General features: G+C 42.9%; 1 protein-coding gene across 3 annotated transcripts in view; it reads right to left on the bottom strand.

Annotated features, from left to right (window-relative positions):
* DLGAP3 (DLG associated protein 3) overlaps window positions 1-19,079 on the bottom strand; it is a 483,972-nt gene extending 464,893 nt beyond the window's left edge. For all 3 annotated transcript variants that reach the window (XM_086956531.1, XM_086956533.1, XM_086956532.1), the window contains exon 1: window positions 18,969-19,079. The gene's annotated coding sequence lies outside the window, so the exon portion shown is untranslated. The remainder of the gene's footprint in view (window positions 1-18,968) is intronic.
* Window positions 19,080-20,195: the final 1,116 nt, after the last annotated feature.

Genomic DNA, 20,195 nt, shown 5'->3' with positions numbered 1-20,195 from the left:
TGATAATGTAGAAGTCTGCAAGAGCGATCATTTCTCACTGTTTAATATTTCTTTTTTTTTAAATCAATGTGTAGGAAGGTTGTGCAGCATAGATGTAAGGGGTAACACTTATGGTCAGGGATGTCAATTGGAGGTAGTCAAGAACAGAAGTTGCTATCCCTGACTTATCAATTGGTTCTTAAGGCACTAACTTTACTACTTCCCATTTCAGGGGTCATAAACTAAGCAAAATTCTGCGAGCATGGTTTACTTTCTGTTTTCTCCACTCCTTTCTCTTCTCTTAGAACCTCATCAGCAAATACAGAGTTGTTTACAGGCCACGGTTGGGACAAGAGTTCAACTCTGTATTTCCATCTGGGGTCAGAGGATGTGTGAGGACGTGTGAGGTACCCCTGGTTAGGTCGAGCCTGGGCAGCACATGTGCTGCTCTGCAAGACATGCTGGATTAGAGGTTGCACGTGAAACTCCGCCCACTCTCCGCCCACATTTTTCATTGGCTTGTGTCTTTGTCCTTTGTAAATGCCTCGTTTTCATGTGTAACCTCCCATGAGGACTGGCCCTTTTACTTCTGTTGTTACACTGTCTGTATTATTTAGCCTGTAAGCACTATTTCTTATGTGAGTTTGGTCTTACTGAACGCACAACGTGCTTTGCAGTAACATTCAGCACGCCATGCAAGCTTTCACTTTCCAAGTAGCTGGGTCACTGGCGGTCTCTTCTTTGGAATGCCATAGGTCTCGTATTTAGGAGAGTTTGAGCTATTGGCATTGTAAAAGGCAATAGTTTAAACTCTCGCAAATGTGACACCTATTACTTTACAAATATTTTTTTGTTCTTGTTTTCGAAGCACCCCATGCCACGCTTGCACTTAATAGAAGCCATGTCCCTTTCTTTAGGCACGGCTTTTCTAAAGAAAGGGGCGTTCACTCTATTAAGTGAAAGCACGGCATGGGGCGCTTGGAAACAATCAATATTTGCAATTCAATAGGATAGAATTTAATATTGACATTTACAGTGCTGAGAGAGCGCAATTTGAATGAAAAGCATATCTGTACCATATTCATAAGCATATTGCATAAACGTAGAACTTGTAACATGAAGTAGCACTTGTAGAGTAAAATTAGCCGATGTAACCAATGTAATAGGAAATGTACTTGTATTTACATTTGTATTCACTTTAGATTAGAAGGCCCGTATACGTAGTGGGCTAATATAGAAATGTATAGAAATGCTTACGAATAGCAGAACGTGCAAAATCAGAATAGATGGATGTATGTAATTATAAAGAGGAGAAACGTTACGAAATGTAAAGTGAAGAAATGTGCAGCATATATAGCACGGTGTAAGCATGAGAATAATGTTGTATTCTATGTAAGATGCATTCGCTTATAATCAAGTGATTTGCTAAATTCGATTATATATAAATGTGTGTTAAAGGTTATACTGTGTAGAAGAGTTTGTAGGAATGTTAGAAGAGTTTGGTCATGTGTGATCTTAACCTGACTGACCAAGGGTTCGCAGGAGTGTAGTCCGCTGTATGTAATTTAGTTGGCTCACAGGAATAGGGATAGCTTTGATCTGAACGTGCGAGCCAAGAGTTAAAGGTCTTGTTAAATTTCAAGTGACAATGCTAGACGAAGTTTATGGTCTAAGTGAGATAAGAGACGTTTGGAATTTGGGTCTTGTTTAGAAATGACCGTTCACAGGACCAAATGAGGTTACGAACACAGTCGTAAAGAATAGAGTTCTGATGAAGTGATAGACTTTGCTTTGAAAGTGTCAACTGGAATGTCAATGAAGTCACCAGCACGAAGACGAAGATGGCGTCTAAGAAGAAAGGTCAACTTAACGGACGACGCGAAGAGACGAAGCTATGGAAAGACCTAGAGAATGACATCATGTGAATGTGTATGTGGTGGGCGTCAAGGGGCGTTCCATCCATACGGTGATTGTGTATTTAGGGACAGCACCCAGGGGAGAAGTTAGCTCAGAGCAGATGGCCTGAAGACGCAGCGAAGAGCTCAGAGCGCAGAAAGAGCAGAGCGCAAGAGAGCAGTAGGCCGAGGACCCTTAGAGAGCGGATGGGTAGGCAGAAAGGGTACTGCTTCTCGACATAGGTTACCATTAGAGGCTAAGAGAGTTTGAACTTCTTTTGGAAGTCAAACTGCTGACACCTTTTTTAGGGTAAAAGGAACTTGCGAAGTAGGGATGTCATCTAGCATAGAGTAGGGACAGATTTAACTTGTTTATTCTTTTTTGTAGATGACGCAACGGAACCACTTTGTGTCTATGCTTTTTAATCTGCTGATTCTTGAATTGATATTAATTGTATTCTTTTGTAGACTTAGGTTCTTTAGGGAATTTATGTTCCTTTTAGTTCCTGTGTATTTGTTGAATCTTATCCTGAGAGGATTGTATATGCACTTAATTCTGATTTTATATTAAACTTTTTAAACTTTATCAGTTGTAAGTGGTTCTTCAGAGTTGCGTCAGTCTATGGGGTTGATTTAACCTATGTGGGGTTTGCCTTTTACTCAATGACAGAAAATAATCGATCCAAAATAGATGAATGAGATAGGTATCAAAGTAATCAGAAAAGATATCAAAATCTCATTCCCCGCAGTTGGTAGCAGAGAAAGATGGTTTTCTTCTTGAGGAAGGCAACCTAGATCAGGTCTAGATTACCCCAAGGTCCCTAGTCATCGACGACCAGAAGAAGAATCCCTGCCGAAGAAGGTGCTGACGGTGCGAGAGAAAAAGCAGCAGAGTCGGTCGAGAGTGAGTATAAGGGTCATGCGTTGCCAGATTGCGGTGTTTTATGTTGTACCTGTGTTGTAATGTCAAGCGGAGTTGAATGCCTGTAGTGTGATTGAGGGAAGGTTGTGAGCGCGCGCAACCGGATAAAATCTTAAGATCCAGTGAAGGGCTTAAGTGGTTCGGGTGTATCGAACACCCAGAGTAATTGTCTACCATTTTAAAGGGGGTCATGAGGTACCATTGATCGCCCGCAGACCGATGATAGGGGGAGTGTTTGAGTGAGTGTATGAGTAACGGACGCTGGGCGTACGTTTACTGTGTGTAAGTAACCTATCAGTTAAGGCGAGCGTCTGAAGTGAGAGGAAGACGTCTCGTCAGTTGAGGTGACAATTACAGTTAGACTGTGGCCGTACAGTCAGAGAAAAGTGATCGCATGGACGGAAGTAGTCATTTTTCGGCGTATGAATGAGACGTATGCAAGACCGCGAGGCAAGCTGAGAAAGGAGGGGAACTGCTGCAGAGGGGACGAGTGACGTCAGCGTAGAGCTGCGCTGGGATTGGCCGGTTGGTGTAGAACCGCGGTGGGATAGGCTGGTTAGCGAGAGCCGCGCAGAGATTGGTGGTTTGTCATCGGGACGTAAATAAGGAAGAGTAATTAAGGAAAATCGTAGATCCTTGAAAATGAAGTGTTTTAAGCGTTTAAGGGCGATCTTTAAGAGAGATAGAGGAAACTTGTATGCAGGAGAAGAAGCTCCACCAGAAGGCACACCAGCTTATTATATGGCTGTGAATGTAGGCTTACACTCAATACTATGGATCTCTGAGTGGAATAAGCTAACAGAAGGGAATAAGGAACTGACGTTCCCGAGATACGGGACGTTTAAATTAGAAGTATTGAACCAACTGAAAGCAGTAATGCTTGCAACAAGACCTCTACCGAGGCCAACACAGTTCGAAGCCCTTAGTGCATGGTTTAGAGCAGCACACGAAAAGAGCTTGAATAGACGCCAAGAAAGAGTGAGACGATCGGTAAAGGCAGTGCAAGATGCTAAATGGGATGATGAAGCTAAAAAGTGGAGAGTGCAAAAAATAGAAGCAGACAAACTGTTCACAATGCTAGAGACTACGGGAGAAAAGAAACCTCTAGAGGAAGATGAGGATAGCGAGCCAGATGAGGATCTGATAGAGAGGCTATTGTTAGATAGACCACCTCCGTACAACAGAGAAGCCGAAAGTCCCGAACTACAGCAAGGGGACGGAGCTAGGTGGGGGGAATATAAATCGCTCCCCACATCAGAGTGGGATCCCAAGAAAGGTGAGGAAGTACCTCAATCTAGTCCCGTACAGAGAGTAGTAGGAAGATTCGTGGTCCAGAAGGTGCCAGAAACGGAGCATGCAAGGTCGTATCAATTGCCGGATACTCTACAAGTACCTGTTACCATAGGTCCTATAGTGTCAATCTACAACCCAGAGGGAGCCCAGCAGGAGGAACAGGCACGATGGGACAGGGAAAGGGCAGAGATGGAAAGTAGGAATAATACGATCAATTCCCAAAGGCAGTTGCTAGGACCAAAGAGTCGGAGTACCCCATTGGATTCAGCAACGGGTCCCTGGATAGAACAGGGGGGTCAGAGAGGACATATGGATTTGAGGGGACCGAAACCGAAATCCTTTAAGGAATTAAGGGAGTACTTGAAAGAATGGGATGCTGCCGTAGAGACTCAGAATAAAAGATTAGAAACAGAAGCAGAATGGAGAGATCAGGATAACAGGATCCTCTCTCACTGCGGAGCTGGCGAAAGCAGCCCGGAGTGGGAGGGAGGAAGTCAAGGAAGCAAAGGAGATACTTGCCATACCACCAGTGGCAGTAGACAAATGTGCGACGACAGGAGTACAGGGTGTGAGGGAGTGCCTCGCCTCATCCTTAGCGAGGGAGAACGAAAGACGCAGGAGTACCGAGATAGTTTCAGGTGCACTCACCATGCCCCGGGCGAAAATGTGCGACATTGGAGTCACGAGAATATAGGGAGTCGCGAAGGGTCTCGCCATACATCCGGTGATCACGGACGAGATCACGGGAACATGGAGGACCGTGAAGGATCTTATCGTTTATTGAGCGACACCAGACAGCAAGGGAGTTGCAGTGCTTTAGAACAGAACGGAGGATCCTATCTCGCACCTAAAGAGTCCGATCCGAAAAGACAGGATGCAGTGATGGGGAATAGATCATTGTTCCACCATACCCCAAGGGAAGATGGGAAAGCTTGGGATCTAGAGAGGTGGGAACAAAGAGAAGCAAGAAGGACGCCTCATAACTCACCTGCACCTAGACGTAGGACTCGTAGTGGGGGTGAGAGGGATGTAAAAGAACCACCTAGGAGTGAGATACTGAGAGCCGAGATAAAAGCAAAACGGCTCGATGTAATGAGTTTAAAATCAGATTTGGAGGACATAATAGACGGTACATTGCCAATGGAAAGGATAGAGCTGTATGAACCGGATGAGATATTGTATATGTCTAAAGATGTTACTCGAAAAGCGAGGTCAGTTCATGAAAATTTATCTAATTTGGCATACAGGTATATGATAGACTTATCGCGAACTAAAGCTTTACAGGGTAACCATAGGCTAACTTGCACGGATCAGGATCTAGATGAGCGTAGGACGATTGGGCTGAAAGTACACATAAAGGAACTGATCCTGAGTATCAGAGTATGGAGGGATTTGGATAAATGGGAGGAAAGATGGTCCAAGAGGGGATCCGTCAGAAGGAGTACACTTACGAGGTCCCCGGATGGAGAGCTAATGCGAATGGAAGCTTTCCCTTTGCGAGAAATCGCGAACGGAAGCTACGTGCATGTGCCCTGGAGTAGGGGGGATTTAGCGGCATTTACCAATTCCTTTCCAAAGCTAAGAGAGAACCCCGTTGAGTGGTATAAGCAGGTAGAGAGGTTCGTGAAGATCTCTAAGGTGCTGTGGATCGATTTGAACACCCTGTTTGATATCGTAGTACCCGGAGATTTGTGGACGGCATGCAAACTTAGTATCGAATGGCCCACTTGTGAACCCGCGAGGGATGCACAGACGAATGGCCCATCAGAGAGAGTCATGGAAAAGTACGAGAGGGTAATTGCATGGCTAAAAGAGAAAGTGCCGGTGCAGGACATAGACTGGGTTAAGATAGATCGAACCACTCAGGAACCTAAAGAGACCGTTCACGAGTTCTATGAGAGATTACTGAAAGCATTTAAACAGTACAGTGGATTGGACGTGATGGATCCCAAAGACATAGGACAGTTTGTGTCGAAGTTTGTCCTGGGATTGAGACCGGACATATGCTTAATGATTCAACAGCATTTGATCTGTTGGCAGAACAAACCTTTAGATGAGATTCTGAGGTATGCGAGGTACTGTAGCGATGAAATAGATTCGAAAGCAAAGAAACTTAAGGAGAAGCTGATGTTGGTGCAGATGCAATCAGCTGGAAAGGGTGGACCGCGACAACAGGGAACAGGAACACTAGGAAAGAAACAGAATAATCAAAGCAGAGATGAGGAAGAAAGACCAAGACCGAGGATAGATATTGCGACACTGAAAAAGACAACGAGGTGCCATCAGTGTGACGAGGTAGGACATTGGAGACGCGAGTGTCCTTATAATGTTGAGACGGGGGAATTAGAACAGGAGGAGGATGAGGTTCAAACCAGCATGATAAAGGGAACAGCAGTCCCAAAGGGAAAGTTTATCAAAGGGGGGACTCAGACTCCTCGAGCCCCATTCCCTCAACCGCCTCGCATTGCAAATGGAGGAAAAACTTATAGACAAATGCCACTGTTCGTAGGAGGAGAAGAATGCTACTATGTTGATCCTCTTACGGGACAACGAGTGAATAGGGATGAAGACTGTACTCTAGGAGCAGCCCTGGAGGTAGATCAGAGAGGACCATACGTCGAAGCTGAAGTAGCTGGATGTCCTACGACCTTTTTGGTGCATACGGGGGCCACTCGATCCACTTTGAGATCAGCGGTAGTCCCAGGTCTGCCAATGTCGGGAGAGACGATTCAGGTGGTAGGAGTCGCAAATAGGAGAATGACGAATCCTCTGACAGAACCAGTGTCAGTAAAGATAGGGAACTACAGTGATGAACATCAGTTTGTGATTTGTGATTCTAGTCCTGTGTGTCTGCTAGGAGGAGATCTGTTGTGTAAACTAAATTGCACAATATATTGCACACCTGAAGGAGTAGAAGTGCAGACTAACGATGATGATGCCGATTTTAAGGTTGTAAACTCGCAGGAATGCGTGGAACTATATCCTACCCTAACGGTGGAGGAGCTTCCACAGGATTTGAAGGAGACTGTGTCAGCTGAGGTGTGGGATTTTACTGGAGAAGAAATAGGACTGATCAAAGGAGTAGAACCGGTAAAGATCATGGGAAAGCCCAATGCCGAGTATCCAAGAACACCACAATATAAATTGACACCGGAGACGATTGCAGGAATAAAGCCTGTGATCGAGTCCATGATTAAACAGGGAATACTGAAGGAAATCGTGGGAAGTCCATGTAACTCCCCGATTATGGGTTTGCAGAAGCCTAGTGGGAAATACAGAATAGTGCAGGACCTTCGAAAGATTAATAATATCGTTGTTTCATGTTGTCCAGTGGTACCGAATCCATCAGTGATATTGTTTCAGATACCGTTCCAAGCTGAATGGTTCACAGTGATAGACTTGTGCCAGGCTTTCTTTTCGATTCCTTTAGATGAGGAGAGCCAATATCTTTTTGCTTTTAAGCTGGAAAATCGCGTTTTAACATGGTGTCGTATTCCCCAGGGGTATACAGAAAGCCCATCGATTTTTAACCAGCTGCTGAAGAAAAATCTTGAAAGTCTAGTACTGCCTATGAACTCAGTTCTGGTCCAGTACATAGACGATCTCCTAGTGGCGTCAGAAACTGAGGAAGCTTGCAAAACAGACACCATCACCTTACTAAATCACTTGGCCGAGAACGGACACAAGGTGTCTCCAAGTAAATTGCAGTATTGTCTGACCGAAGTGCAATACCTGGGCCATAGGATTGAAAAGGGAAAACGGAAGGTGTCTCCAGACAGAATAGAGGCGATCATGAAAATGAATGCGCCTAAAACACAAAGAGAAGTCAGGATGTTTCTAGGCATGGTTGGTTATTGTCGGCAGTGGATAGCCAATTTTTCACTGAAGGCAAAACCGTTACTACAACTGACGCACAAAGGAGTGAGTGATCCGGTACCATGGGACAAAGATTGTTTGATGGCATTTTTACAGCTGAGGGAGGACTTGTGTCGTGCCCCGGCTTTGGGAATGCCTGACTATGAGAAGCCATTCTTGCTTTACTGCTGCGAGAGAGAAGGTTGCGCTTTAGCAGTTTTGGCCCAGATACACGGAAATGCGCGTAGGCCAGTTGCTTACTTTTCGGCTACATTAGATCCAGTAGCCGCAGCGTTGCCCGGATGTCTCAAATCCGTTGCTGCAACGGGTGTCAGCATTGAAAGATGTGAAAATGTGGTTATGGGACATCAGTTAGTGGTGTACGTACCGCATTCTGTGGAATTGTTAATGACCAGGACCAAGACTCAGCATCTGACGAATAGCAGGCTCACACGCTACGAGCAAGTCATATTGGCTGCCGAGAATGTGACCCTAAAGAGATGCTCTGTTTTGAATCCTGCTACTTTGATGCCACTTCCAAATGAGATTGATGATTAAATTTGTACAGATCATGACTGCCTTGATGTGACTGAACTATGCACCAAACCGAGACCAGATATCGTAGATGAGCCATTGACTGACCCCGATGAAATATTCTTTGTTGATGGTTCATGCGTAAGAGACGATATTGGTCAGCTGAGAGCAGCATTTGCAGTTTGTACAATTACTGGAGTTGTGGAAGCCGCCTGCCTGGAAGGAGTACATTCCGCTCAGGTAGCTGAAATCATTGCTTTGACGCGTGCCTGTTTAGCAGGTAACAAAATTCGAGTCACCATATACACCGATAGCCAGTATGGTTTCGGGGTAGTTCATGACTATGGGCAGTTATGGTCTCAAAGAGGTTACATGACCTCCTCGGGTTCTCCTATTAGGAATGGAGAATTCATGAGATTATTGTTAGAAGCATTACAAGGACCAACAGCTATCGCAGTTGTCAAATGTGCCGCGCACACAAAGAATGTAGATTTTGTGTCGCAAGGCAACCGTTATGCCGATGAAGTAGCACGTTACTGTGCAGAACAGGGATATTCTCACACCAATGTAAAAGTGGGGGGAATACAGGAAAGAACTGATTTGACTATGTTGTTAGACACTGTAGATACTTGGGACGAATTAAAGAGTGTTCAGGAAAATGCACCAGATGATGAGAAAAAGGGCTGGGAAACAGCAGGTTGTACTAAAAGTGAGATGAATTTTGGGATTTCTGCAGATGGGAGAGCAGTTTTACCAAACGAACTTGTTAGTCCAATGGCAAGGAAATTGCATGGATCAGCACACATAGGTAGAGATGCTATGGTGAGAGTATTCAGACAAACGTGGTTTAATCCGAAGTTTAGAGTAGCGGCAGAAGCAGTATGTCAGCGTTGTGCGATCTGTCAGCAACTAAACGTAGGAAAGAGAACACCAGTCACATTAAGTCACATAGGGAGGTCTGGGGGGCCTTTCAATAGAATGCAGCTGGATTTTATTGAAATGCCCAAATGCAATCGACTCAGATACGTCTTAGTGATTGTCTGTATATTTTCTAGATGGGTTGAAGCTTATCCTACACGTAGGTGCGATACACTCACAGTAGCAAAGTTGTTGCTTAGAGAGTTAATACCGAGGTTTGGGGTGCCATCCTCTTTGGAATCGGACAGAGGAACTCATTTCAACAGCGAAATAGTGAAGATGCTATGTTCAGCTTTGAGTATCGATCAAAAGCTCCATTGCAGTTATCGACCAGAAGCTTCAGGGATTGTAGAACAAATCAACAGCACAATTAAATCCAGACTTGCCAAAGTTTGTTCATCGACATCCCTGAGTTGGCCAGATGCACTTCCATTGGTTCTTATGAGCATACGTAGCACACCAGATAGAAGGACAGGTCTCTCTCCACACGAGGTGCTAATGGGGAGAGCTATGAGACTGCCATCGGTTCCGACTGCAGCGTTGTTGAACATCACAGACGATTTGATCTTGGACTACTGCAAGGGACTATCTGATGCCATTCATTCTGTGTCCCTCCAGGTCCAGGCTGCAGAGGTTCCGTCAGCTCAAGACCTGTGCCATGACCTGTGTCCAGGGGACTGGGTCCTGGTAAAGAAGCATGTCAGGAAGAACTGTCTAGACGTGCGCTGGCGAGGACCATTTCAAGTCATACTAGTTACGAACACTGCAGTAAAGTGTGGAGGCTTGCCCAACTGGATACACGCCTCACATACCCGAAGAGTGCCAACACCTCTGGAAGAAACAGCTCCTCTCTCGGATGAAAATCCAGCAGAAAGCGGAGAAGCCACAGAGAGGGAAAGTCAAGCTGTAGAGGTGATTGAAGAGGCTGAACCTGTGTCGGAACAGGCTGATGATGGTCAAGACACCAGTGAGACCGAAGCCGTCTCAGAAGAAGAAAGTAGCTGGGAATTCGAGTCAGACACCGATCAAGCTATAAGTGATCAAGAGACGAGTCCAAGAACAAGGAGCAGGAGGACAAGGAATGGAGAAGCTAGTTGGCCGGAAAGAAGGAAAAGGTCAACCTTGAGAGCAAATCCAGAGAGCACCCTTGTCCCGATCGCTGAAGATTCAGATCTAGACGAAGAAGCTACGGACTCAGGTTCTGAGAGTCCGAGAAGATCAAGGAGGGTACGTGTGCCCTGCAGAAGATACGCCACCCCAGAGTGGACTTATCTAGCAGATGTCTTGGGGACAGAGATCTGGGAGAGTGAGAGACGTGAAGGTGATCAATCTCGATCCATTTGTGGCAGTGGAGATATGGATGTTGACGCCTGGAATCGAGACTGAGGGGTTACTGACTTTCACACTTCCCAATCCCCTTTACCTAAGTCGGATCAAAGACCTAGTGCTAAATCGATTAGAGTTTCCGACTTTTGGTCATCAAATACCAGCACAAGAAGAAAAAGTCATTCGTTTGGAACTATTGGAATATGTTATTAGAGCTGCAGGTACGAGAATAATCGTAGATGCATAAAGACTTTTGTGTTTAAGCTATAAAGAAGAAGATAACCTAGCGCCGAGTGGAAAGAAGAATAAAATTAGGGATTACATTTAGAGGACGGAGAAGGGTTAGGGTTGTCTGTTGCTGAAGATAAAAGACATTGTTGTGAAAAAGAGACCTTTTTTTAAGAGAGCTTCACAGACTGAGAAATCAAATAAAGCAAATAAAGACTTGAAAAAGAAAACTTTTCCGCGAGAAAGAAAGAGCTACGCTGTTTGATAACATGGAGAACGACAACCCAAACCGAAAAGCCAAATGCATAATAGGTACACTAATAGCAGTAGTAATTTTTCTCATTATTACAGTAGTTACCATATCATACATAGTAGGACATGCAAGTGAAAAGGAGACGACAGATGTAAAGCCTGTAACGACTTTGAAACCTGCTCTTGTTGGGAAGAAAGAGGAGAGCAGTGTGATCCGTGAAAAGGCGTTACTGGCAGATGAAGCTCGTAGGTTACACGTAGACGAGTCACAGGGAAATTTTAGGTCAAACGCATATGCCAAGCTATTGTACAGTATATCGATGCCATGGAAGCCAAGGATTGTTATGTTTGTATGCAATTGCCGGCTTCCGTAGATGAAGGTATCAGATATCATCATCTCCCACTGACATATGGGATAACATGTAGTTTACTGCTTAGTATATTTTATGGTAGAGAAGGGTTCGAGTACTACTTTTCAAATTATGATTCGGTACTGCCTGAAGTCCCGAATTATAAACAAATAAATAAGTGGGACTATTATAAAAAGGAGGATAGATTGGCAAAATTCTTTCTTCCTTGGGATACATTAGATACTTCATATGCACGCAGAAATAATCTGACTTGCAAAGTGTCAGAGGTAGAGAAGAAATTCATTGGACAAGTAGATGACAGATACAGGAGGCAGAAAATTCTAAAAATGTCAGGACAGTGGAAAACTGATTGGACCGAAGAAGAAAAAGCACACAAAAGGAAGGGTAGTAATGGTCCAATAGCTTTGGATAGAACGCAGAAAGGAAAGTTATGTTTAACTCGAAGCAAGATATATTATGAGAGTGTATTTGTAGGTGAAGTAAATTGCGAACATGCTTTTAGGTTAGAGTATTATACGAAAGATTTTATGAAAGAGATGCAAGCGATTCCTAATGTATATTTTGTATGTGGAAGAAATGCCTATGTAAAACTGCCTGACAATTGGTATGGTTCGTGTTACTTGGCAATTGTCTTCCCCAAAATATATCATGCAAAGGATTTAGAGATCATAGAAGGAAAGGCTTCGATAAGAGCGAAAAGGGAAATAGGAGATGCTGAGGTAGTTGGAGACATATTTGGAGCAATGTTTCCTATGTTAGGTTTAATACTTAACGATGTTAAGATCAGGAGACTAGCTACAGTTGTAGATAGATTATCTGCAAGTACTGCAAGGTCATTGATGCTAGTAGAAGGAGAGATGCAGTCGATTAGAGCAATGGTTCTTCAGAACCGTCTTGCTTTAGATGTTCTGCTAGCAAAAGAGGGCGGAGTCTGCAAGGCTCTGAAGGTCCAAGAATGTTGTACTTACATTCCAGACAATTTAAAACCACTTGAGAAAGTCATACAAAACATTACAGAGATACATCAAGAAATCGAAGATTTAACAAGAGTAAATGTTTGGGAAACAGTAGGTCAAGGAGTAGGAAAAGTTGGAGATTGGTTTGCCAATCTAGGTAAAAGCGTTGTGTGGTACATATTGAAACCTGTATTGATAATATTGATTTGCATAATCACATTGTTAGGGTTAGTGAGACTGTATAAATGGTATAGGACGAACCGGTTACAAAGATCCATGAGAGAGCAAGAAAGGAGATTAGCTGTTTTACAAGATCAACAGTATAAAAGTTTAAGAGCTCTCGAAACGATAAAAAGAGGGAATCTTGTAACTAGTTCTGTGTAATGCAACATTCAAATTGCATTTTAGTGATGACCCCTAGAGGTCATCAAAGGGGGGAACTGAGAGAGCGCAATTTGAATGAAAAGCATATCTGTACCATATTCATAAGCATATTGCATAAACGTAGAACTTGTAACATGAAGTAGCACTTGTAGAGTAAAATTAGCCGATGTAACCAATGTAATAGGAAATGTACTTGTATTTACATTTGTATTCACTTTAGATTAGAAGGCCCGTATACGTAGTGGGCTAATATAGAAATGTATAGAAATGCTTACGAATAGCAGAACGTGCAAAATCAGAATAGATGGATGTATGTAATTATAAAGAGGAGAAACGTTACGAAATGTAAAGTGAAAAATGTGCAGCATATATAGCACGGTGTAAGCATGAGAATAATGTTGTATTCTATGTAAGATGCATTCGCTTATAATCAAGTGATTTGCTAAATTCGATTATATATAAATGTGTGTTAAAGGTTATACTGTGTAGAAGAGTTTGTAGGATTGTTAGAAGAGTTTGGTCATGTGTGATCTTAACCTGACTGACCAAGGGTTCGCAGGAGTGTAGTCCGCTGTATGTAATTTAGTGGGCTCACAGGAATAGGGATAGCTTTGATCTGAACGTGCGAGCCAAGAGTTAAAGGTCTTGTTAAATTTCAAGTGACAATGCTAGACGAAGTTTATGGTCTAAGTGAGATAAGAGACGTTTGGAATTTGGGTCTTGTTTAGAAATGACCGTTCACAGGACCAAATGAGGTTACGAACACAGTCGTAAAGAATAGAGTTCTGATGAAGTGATAGACTTTGCTTTGAAAGTGTCAACTGGTATGTCAATGAAGTCACCAGCACGAAGACGAAGATGGCGTCTAAGAAGAAAGGTCAACTTAACGGACGACGCGAAGAGACGAAGCTATGGAAAGACCTAGAGAATGACATCATGTGAATGTGTATGTGGTGGGCGTCAAGGGGCGTTCCATCCATACGGTGATTGTGTATTTAGGGACAGCACCCAGGGGAGAAGTTAGCTCAGAGCAGATGGCCTGAAGAATCAGCGAAGAGCTCAGAGCGCAGAAAGAGCAGAGCGCAAGAGAGCAGTAGGCCGAGGACCCTTAGAGAGCGGATGGGTAGGCAGAAAGGGTACTGCTTCTCGACATAGGTTACCATTAGAGGCTAAGAGAGTTTGAACTTCTTTTGGAAGTCAAACTGCTGACACCTTTTTTAGGGTAAAAGGAACTTGCGAAGTAGGGATGTCATCTAGCATAGAGTAGGGACAGATTTAACTTGTTTATTCTTTTTTGTAGATGACGCAACGGAACCACTTTGTGTCTATGCTTTTTAATCTGCTGATTCTTGAATTGATATTAATTGTATTCTTTTGTAGACTTAGGTTCTTTAGGGAATTTATGTTCCTTTTAGTTCCTGTGTATTTGTTGAATCTTATCCTGAGAGGATTGTATATGCACTTAATTCTGATTTTATATTAAACTTTTTAAACTTTATCAGTTGTAAGTGGTTCTTCAGAGTTGCGTCAGTCTATGGGGTTGATTTAACCTATGTGGGGTTTGCCTTTTACTCAATGACAGAAAATAATCGATCCAAAATAGATGAATGAGATAGGTATCAAAGTAATCAGAAAAGATATCAAAATCTCATTCCCCGCAGTGCCAATAGCTCAAAGTCTCGTGAATGCAAATGCGTGCTTTTTAATAAATTGAGTCCATGGATTGGATGCTGGGATATGAAGCTAGAAATAAGCAAGTTCGAATCCCAGTTTAACCAGTTGACTTGTGCCGCAATCTTGAGTAAATCCTTCCCTCCCCACTCACCATAGATTCTCCTGCAATGTGTGTTGATTCCCATGTGCACTTTCGAAGACCCTCTTGGTCTCCAGCAGTGAATGATATCTGTGCCGTCCCTGTAAATGGCGGACTGCCTTCCTGCAGTGCAGAACGCAGCTGCCTGACTGATCTGGAGCACATCTCTCCCAGGCCTCTGCAAGGCGGGAACAGCTGCCAGAGTCTCCCTTACCAACAATAAAGCCTTTATTAGTGATTTTTCATTGCATATGGCACCAGACCCACGGGCTTGGGAGTGAAATGGGCTCTCCAGTCCTCTCTCTTCAATTAGTAGACATCCAGAACACCACGAGCTGCCTGCTCCCTCGGCAGCCTTGAGATATTGGCGCAGGAAGTCACTTTTAAATTACTTTCTTTTCAATGGAAGTTCGGGCCCATTTACTGGGACCTCCTCCGTGCATTGCTTCACAGGCTGAAGTAAAGCTGGGGCCGTGAAGGACGTTTGTATGATCAGGTCTTCTTGGAAAGAGTGTTAGCTCCTGCAGGGAGAAGTCTAATTGTGAAGAAATTAAACAAGGCCCCAGAAGAAGAGCACTGTGTCACATGACAGGAAGTCAGGGCCAGACTGGGAACAGCAACCAGCCCTGGCAGATTGTTGCTGGGCCGGCACTGGGCGCGGTGGTGGGAGGAGGCGGATCCTAGTAAGAAGCACCGCTCCCGCTTTTGTTACAGGAGGCCGATATTGCAGTACTGCTGCAAAGCTGGCCCCCAGTGACCAAACTGGCCCCCACTGACACAAAACCGGCCCACGCCTCTCCAGCCCACAGGGGAAATGCCCGGTGCCCGCTACAGCCAGTCCAGCCCTGCAGGAAGTCCTTTCAATGTAGCGCTGCTCCTTGTTCTATATTTGCCTCCCTGCTCCACACACATGGTGTAAATTGTGCAGTGTTTATTTGGTTCAAGGGAACCAGGTGTCACTGTCTCTTTGTGTGTCTGGCAGGAGTGCAGGGGGTGAGTCTGGCTGCCTCACAGAGCATGTCGCTCATTCTGCAGGGTTTACAATAGATCTCCAGGTCTGGCTGCAAGACGGACCGGAAACATACAGCTAAAACGTACACATTACCTATTCCAACCAATGTTCTAGGTTAAGGCTTTTTTGTGCACACTTTCGTTTGTAATTTCCAGAGTCTGAGTCTTTCCAATACTGAACTTGTATGCACAACAGCATTTATTATTCAGCAGTTCTGGTATGTAGCAATTTACAATAGCTGCATTATTGAAGTACATATCAATAGTAAATATCGTCCTCACGCAAATAATTACCAAAGCAAAACGGTCCTAACATATATTACAAGCCCTCCCCAAACTCCTAATGTTTCTAGACTGTGGCGCCTTTTTACAAACATGCAAGAATATTGGCATTCACCTGGTATAGCCGGCTAAGTTTGAGCATGCCAAGTTTCATCTAGATCCATGCAGGGGAATACAATTTATGGGAGGAGTTAAAAAAATACAATTGTCATTCCATAGGAAGTGTGGCTCTCTTCTGAAACAAAAACACACTGAAGGGATTTGCACTAATTATGCACGAAATCAAAGCTGCACATAGAAAGCATTCTTGGGTGGTTTGATGCAAATCCATTCACTAGCCTTTTATATATTTGTGTTTAGGAAATTAGAGGGATATGCATCAAGGCATTACCGTTTAAATATACATTGACCTTTAAACGTGCGAGCATGGAACTCATGAGTTCTGTCAATCGCGTTTGAATGTCATAAAATGTGATTGACTGATTCCCGACTTGAATATTTTTCCACCATCCTGGAATTCTTGAAGTCTACCAAACTCGTAAATTTCCAGTGAAAAATAAAATTCACAGAGAAAAGAGGGCACATAATGACAAGTTCTAACCACGAAATGTGGAGAACTCAAAATACGGCGAAAATGCAAGTAGATGTTAAACTTGAAAATTCAACAACAATTGAGAGCATGCTGCTGCTATTTTGCTTGTGACAATGGGTGCCATTTTACCAGGTCATGAGTTTCACTGAATGAGAACATTTCAATACACAAAAAAAGAAAATGCACATATATGGCACCATTGTAACCAAGCGAGAAGTACCGAGAGAGTGAGGGTTGATAAAGAAAGACTTAGGTCAGTCATTGTGAATAATACAACCACTTGTGAACAAATACAAACGTAAAACCTTGGAATGGAGGGTTTAAAAAAACTTGTGAATTAAAAAAATAAATATTAAGCAAGCTTTGGCAGTGGCAAGTGGCCTGGCTAACAGCTGAAAGTGCTTCTTGATTCATTGGTGACTTTAGACACTCAAAGCACCCTACTCACACTCTTCCTTGCATTCTCAAATCTAGTCACTCCCCATCCCCCCTGATTCATTCTTGCATTCATCTACCTATCCATCTACAATAAAACACTCACATAAACTCAAGCTGCAAAAATAAAATTAGGGAAAAGTAAATCATGCGGCGGCCTAAACATGGTGGGCATATGCTTTCAATAGAAAATAAAATTAAATGTAGCAGCGAGCAGCCATCTTGCAGTGGTTTTGTTCATATTCTATTGCTGTTTTAGGTTTTATTATGGCCGCCACATTTACAAGCAATCTGTTGGTCTTCTTGTAATGGCAGAACAATGATTTACTATGAACAATACCATTTATAGATAACAGCTCGGTTTACAAGCTGTGGCTGGTCTGGATGAAGTGAGCTGCAATTAAGAAACCCTCTAGCACTGTATGGGAAGCTAGAATGCACACTTAAAAAGAATGAGACAAAAGGAAAAATCACGGGGGACTTAGCAAAGGAGAAAATGGTAAACTAAAGGACTAGCCCTGTGGCCCTGTCACTGAAACACACTCATTTTAAGGCAGATGTGCACATGGTATCAAGCACACAAAGGAAGTCTTGCACCCCAGACGGGCTGCCTTCTTTCCCAGGGATGGCAAAAACACAAAGGTATCTACGTATTGCATCTTTGTAACTGCACCCCATCACTTGGCTTCATAAAAAATGTGCAGTGGATCCCCTGGCAGAATTCAGAGCAAAAAATGCAGACTGCTATTCATGAGCCTACCTTTATTTTTTGAAAATAAATTAATTGTAGCTATTAGTCATCCAGAAGGTTTGAACTTGCATTGTGGTTCATGATACAAAGTAGAATCTTCCTTAAGACCTGATGAACCCATTGAACCCACTGAATCTTTTTGAAAAATTTGACTGTTCCGCAGGTTAAAGATCACGCAACCCAAGCCCTGTAACTGAGATATTGAGAGAAGGAAGGTCTGTCAACTTCAACTTGTTTAAGAGTGTCCATTGTATGAATAAGGACTTCAGTTTATCACCCCAAAAATAGTGATGTATTCACAATGCCTTTGACCACTAGTTTCCACTTCCAACCTTTAGCAATCACCTCCTTACGCTAGGCCCCAATAATTACACTAGTCAATGCCAATTGCCACCATGACACAGCACAACTTCCTACATTCCACATGCAGAAACTAGGCCATACCTCATCTTTCTACGCCACCCTTCCTGCCTGGGGGATGACATAGTTTCATCCGGTGGATCCTCCACAAGACCACTAGATATTTCATTAGATCAAACTTCCTTGATGAGAAGCACAGCCAGTAGACTATACTTTCACGACACCACTTATCCTGGAATCATGCCATTCTCCACTGGAATGCAATCCCATTGTATAGACAGCGCATCCTGCCAAGAGGGCACACATCATCCATGCATGTCCCTCATCAATAGACATGACAATTAGAACACTATGCTGAAGGCAATGCTTCCTCATACCAAGCATGCTGCCAGCCTCAGTCCAATAGACCGGACACCCTAGTCATAGCACAAAGTCCTTCTAGGCAGGGCGCCTCCTATCCTATCCTGATCATTCCTGGGGACTTTGTGACACGCCTTCTAATTGACATGCAATCTCACAAAAGTGCACTGTGACAAGGCTTACACACACAACGCCACACCAACACTCATTCAATTAGACCAGACCACAAACCCGGCTAATGACATCTATACTATTAACCAGTGCCTCGCTGCACCCCTCAGTAGACCCCAAAACGGTTGTTTTTCTATGTCAACACATGAAATGGAGGCCAGTGAATGACTTTTGGAGTCTACAAGTACTGTACAACAAGATGGGACAAATTCTCTCAGCAAAAGGCGGTGTAACTATGGTAATGATGTAGGTCAAAAACGCTGAGGGAGGCCTTCCTTACCTGTGATGTGGCTAGTGAACTCCTGGCTTCTTGGCACAAAATGTAGCCTTCATTCTCAAGTAGTGAGGAGGCCAACTCAGGCAGAGATCAACGAGTCATGGGATGAGTCCTGGAGAGCAAAATGAAACAGAGTCAGAACTGCAGACTTGTGATATGAATATTTTATACACAGGGCTCACTTACAGGCAGGGGAAGCTGAGATAAAGTACTCAAGGCTATTTGTGATCATTTGAAAGAATTCACAGAAATCTAAAGAAAATATTTATTAGAATGTGAAGGCCCGAGCACAGATGCTAGGGTACAGTTAAAGGATATGGCAACAAATCTCGTAATTTATTAATAAGTGTGACGCAGGTACATTATTTATCTAACCTAAAAATTACTGATTTAAAAAAAGACATATTTAATTCAATCATCAGACACTCCTTAGAATAGTTCCAGCGTCAGTTTTAAGAAGTCAAGAAGGTGATCCATATAAGTTTGATTTTCCATTCAATGCATATTTCATGTAATCATTATTTAGAGATCATATATACAACAGAACATAGCCAATGCGTGTTTCACCCTGTGGCGGTAAATGAGCCTAAGGCCTTTTCAAGGTTGAAGTAGCAACATTTAATTGTCATATATATTTCATTTGTAGAACAACAAGATAACATAACAATGCAAGACATATATAGCTGAAAAGAAAAAGTAGCAACAATAAAGGAGAAGATTCAGTGTATATTAAACAAAAGAAGAAAGTTTAAAAAAATAACATTAATCAAAAATGACGGGCTAATCTCAACGTTTGTTGATTGGGCTGTGTTGTATATATGACCTCTAAACATTGATTACATGAAATATGCATTGAATTAATAATCACACTTTATATGGATCACCTTATTGACTTCTTGAACCTGACACTGGAACTATCCTAAGGACTATCTAATGAAGGAATTATATGTCTTTTTTAAATCAGTATTATTTGGTTTAGATAAGTATTGCATCTGCATCATACTTATTAATACTAATCAACAATTTAAATTTTGAGATTTACCTAACAGGATCTAATTACAAACACATTTCTATCAGGATATTATTGGACAAAAGAATTCAAATAAATAGCCCATTTTCTGTCACCAACATCTCAGAAAGTGGCAACACTGTCATAGAATGATGCAAGGCATTAATAAAGATAGGTATAGCGGATAGTAACAGATTTGTGCAGGTCATATTCATAGAACC

Source organism: Lissotriton vulgaris, chromosome 2_1 (genome assembly GCF_964263255.1).
Source record: "Lissotriton vulgaris chromosome 2_1, aLisVul1.2, whole genome shotgun sequence".
In the NCBI taxonomy this organism is placed as follows: domain Eukaryota; kingdom Metazoa; phylum Chordata; class Amphibia; order Caudata; family Salamandridae; genus Lissotriton; species Lissotriton vulgaris.
This window is presented reverse-complemented; position numbering and strand designations above follow the sequence as displayed.